We start from the raw sequence: 4,436 nt of genomic DNA on the forward strand, positions 1-4,436 counted from the left end.
TCTATTGTGAAATTATTTCAGTGATTTGCTTCAGTACAATATGGCATCACATATTTAAGGAATTGTAGTTTTAACGACTCACTGAACATATTAAACCGCAGAACGATAATTGATGATAACGGCAATGATGTGCTAGTGGTTTCATGAAAACTATATTAAATATGTATGCAGTCTTTGATTAAGGGAGTGCATAGTCTGTCTGGGCAGTCTTGTATCTCTATTCAAGGTGGTAGTTAGGGGCAGAGGAGTTTAGTTTGCATACGAGATTGAAGTCCCTGATAGGCTATAACTAAAAACAGTCATACACAAACCTAACAATGGTTCCAAAAATGCTGTAATGGAGACTAAACTAGCATTTGCACTAGAAGTTGCAAAGAAAATGCCATAAGGCAATAGAAAAGAAACTAGTAGCTTGAAGTGTTTTGTAAAATCGATGCAATCTCTACACATCATTATAATGTTTCAAAATTATATATTTACAATGTCAAAGATCATTCAATCAACATTTATTACCATGGAAAAGAACAATATAAAGACCTGGAAAATAGGCTTGTGATGACCCTATGAGGACACAATCTCTACACATCATTATAATGTTTCAAAATTATATATTTACGATGTCCAAGATCATTCAATCAACATTTATTACCACGACAAAGAACAATACAAAGACCTGGAAAATAGGCTTGTGATCACCCTATGAGGACACAAATGAGAATGTTGAAGGTACTTTCCTTGGAAACAACTTTTGAATGGTGCTAGATAATATCTACAATAAACATATGATAGATATTGTTGTAAAAATCAATATTGGAAACAAGTTACAATTGTAATCAAAATCAATGTATCTATCTATCTGTTGACCCTGCCACCTACACCTACCTACAAGTCAGTGAGAAAAGCCTTCAACTCCACAAGGTGTGGTTGGTCGCAGGGAACTTAGAGAAGGGGCTGTCACACTAATCCCGACTCTCTCCGTTTGAGCTATCTCCTAGGTTAGCTAAGCGGGGTGGTTCCTAATGAAAAGTTAAGTTAAAAGATGTGAGTTTTTAGGAGAGTGTTATAGTGAAAATGGATTACTTTTAAGGATTTATTGAAATAACAATGCCAATCTAATATAATTAAAAACCATAAAAACAGTGCCTTATAAGGAATTTGCTCAACAATTTAAAGATATATTTGCTCAAAGTAAAATGCAGTGCTCTCAAAAGAGAAAACAAAGTAATCCTGAAATGTAAATAAAAATTGTTAGCACAAGATATGTAAGATACAAAATGCTTTTGAGATAATCAACTTTATAAATCAAAACATGTGAAACATATCTTGCCAAAACCCAAAAATTAGTAATTAACTTGGAAATGTAAAAGAAAAGAAGTGTCAAACCAAGACATCAATATGCAATTAGAATTGAAACATGAAGAGAAAACACTTATTTGAAATGATTACAATACTTGTTTTTGGAATAAACTTTGCATATGAAAACTCAAACCATCAAGAGACAAGTAAAGTAAATGTAATGGAAAGTGTTCTTGATTAATTTTATTAATTAGCTCTACGACAAGATTACAATTTAACTCTTCAATCCTCAGAGCTCACCATCGCCCAATGATATGGATCTCACAGTGAGGAGTCAATAGAAGAGTAGAGGATCCCTAAGATGTCTACTTCAACCAACTTATGTTAGAGGTAAAATTTTAATGAGGCTTGGGGCCTTCCTATACTAAAATGTCTAGATGAAATTCAAATTGTATTAATTCCCCAAATTAAAATAATGATACATGCAAATGCTTTAAAGAGATTGATTTGCAATGCTTGAAAATGAAATAGTGCTCAACATAAGTTGCAATTATAACTTCAATTGGAGGAATAAAATTAGCTTACAAGTGTTGCATGTGTTTCATCAATGAATTAAAATGATACAAGTAATTTGCTTGAAAGTAAAAGTTGTTTCAAATAGACAATGACAATAAATTGCTCCAATATTCAAGATAACAATGTATCATAAAATTGAAACATGTATTCAAGTGCTCATGAAACAATCTACAAAGGTAAATGGAAACAAATTAAAGTTTGTTAAGAATATAAAATGCTTGCATGTAAAAGATGAATTGCCCAAAGTAAAGTGTAAGCTTGTAGCTCCAAGCAACAATGAGAAAAAAATTGCAAAGCTCAAATGAAATTGTAACAAACTTTAACTTAATGAAATGTGATTATGAGGAGTGTAACGTGGTGACAAATCCCACTCCTAGGGAACGTGTAGCCTTGGAACAAGTGTTTGACAGACATGATGCATCAAAGAGAAAAGATGATAAGAAAATTGGCCTAGGGGAATTCATTGAAGTGAATATTGGTACCCCTCATGACCCAAAGGTTATTAAAATAGGCAAGGGTACCAATGAGCAAGAACAGAAGAATTTGATAAATTTACTTCATGAATATAGAGATGTTTTGGCTTTTACATATGATGAGTTGAAAGGTTATAGGGAAGATGCTACAGAACATAATATCCCTCTTAAGGATGAAAATGCCAAACCCTTTAGGCAGAAACTTAGGCAAATCAATCCTAAGTTAGCCCCCTTGGTACAAAAGGAATTACAAAAGATGCTTCAGGCTGGTATTATTGCTCACACTAGGCATTCTACATGGTGTTCAAACTTGGTTATTGTGAGGAAGAAGAATGGATCAATCAGGCTATGTGTAGACTTTCGAAATCTTAATTTAGCCTGTAAAAAAAATAATTACCCTTCACCTAATATGGAAACATTATTGCAAAGGGTAACAAGATCTGGAATGATGTCTTTGTTAGATGGATTTTCAGGATACAACCAAGTCTTGGTGAAGAAGGAGGATAGACATAAGACAACATTCACCACACCATGGGGTACTTTTGAATATTTGAAGATGCCTTTTGGATTAAAGAATGTTGGAGCAACTTTTCGAAGGGCTATGGACTATGCCTTTAAGGGTTTAATTGGGAAATTTATTGAGATCTATCAAAATGATTTAACTGTTTTTTTCTAAAAATGGAATTTCCCATATAAGCCACCTAAGGCAAATTTTTGATAGGTGTAGAGAATATGGAATATCCTTAAATCTTGCTAAATCTATTTTTGGAGTGACTGAAGGGAAGTTGTTTGTTCACATCATTTAAAAGGATGGGATCAAGACTGACCCTGAAAGAGTTGAGGCTATTCAAAACATTCCTTTGTCTCATAATATTAAAATCCTCCAATCCTTCTTAGGAAAGATTAATTTTCTTAGAAGGTTCATTCCAAATTATGCTGATATTGTCAAACCCATCCAAACCCTCTTAAAGAAAGATGTTAAGTTTGTTTGGGGAAATGAGGGTAGAAAAGGTTTTCGGAAAATAAAGGATTCTATTGTCAAAGCACCTGTTCTAATAAGCCCTGATTATTCAAAGGAGTTTTTGATTTTCTCTTTTGCATCCGAAGATACTATTGCTGGGGTGTTGCTTCAAAAGAATAATGAAGGGCATGAGCAACCTATTGCTTTTATGAGTAGGTCCCTCCAAAGGTCTAAGTTGAAGTATAGCACCATGGAGAAGTCAGCTTATGCTTTAGTCAAGTCTCTTAAATAGTTCAGAGTTTATGTGGGGTATTCTAGGATAATTGCATTTGTTCCCCACTCCGTTGTAAAGGATATTTTAGTCCAAGTTGATTGCTTAGGAACTCGAGCTAGGTCGGTCTCAAAGATTCAGGAGTATGATTTGGATATTAGACCTACCAAGCTTGTGAAAGGCCAAGGATTGGCCAAAATCTTGACTAAAGGAAATGAGAAAGCGATAGGAATGATTTGTCAAAATGATTTGGAATTAACTTCATCAGAACTTCAAAAATTGGGTCAACTTGAATGGTATAAAGACATTTATTATTTGCAAAATTTGTCATGTCCTAACCATTTAGTTGGCCATAAGAGAAGAGCATTAAGGCTTAGAGCAACTAAATATTGCATTATGAAGGATGGTCTGGGTTGGAGAAATCCGGAGGGGGTAATGCTTAGGTGCATTGATGAAATTGAAGCCAAAAAGCTTCTATCTGAGTTTCATTTAGGATTGTGTGGAGGGCATTATGCTGCTAAGACTACTACCCACAAAATCTTGAGGGCTGGTTATTTTTGGCCTTCTATTTTTGTTGATGTGCACAAGTATGTTAGAGGTTGCCAAGCTTGTCAACTATTCACTAGGAAGCAAAAGTTAGCCTCTTTGCCTCTTTAGTGTGTGGTCGTGGAGGCTCCCTTTCAATATGCGCACCGTACCCTTGGTCTGTTCTAGGATAGAATAGGGCAGATCGATCTTTTTTTAGCATATTTGCTTTAGGCAAGGTGTTTGGAAATTATTGTGATTGCTATTTTTATCTTTACCTTTCATGGGCACCCTGAGCATAGGTTGGTTTGGCAATATGGGCACCAGCTAATGT

This window comes from Pinus tabuliformis, chromosome 1_1 (assembly GCF_031772625.1).
Source record: "Pinus tabuliformis cultivar Carrire ecotype Pingquan chromosome 1_1, CPIR1, whole genome shotgun sequence".
NCBI lineage: Eukaryota > Viridiplantae > Streptophyta > Pinopsida > Pinales > Pinaceae > Pinus > Pinus tabuliformis.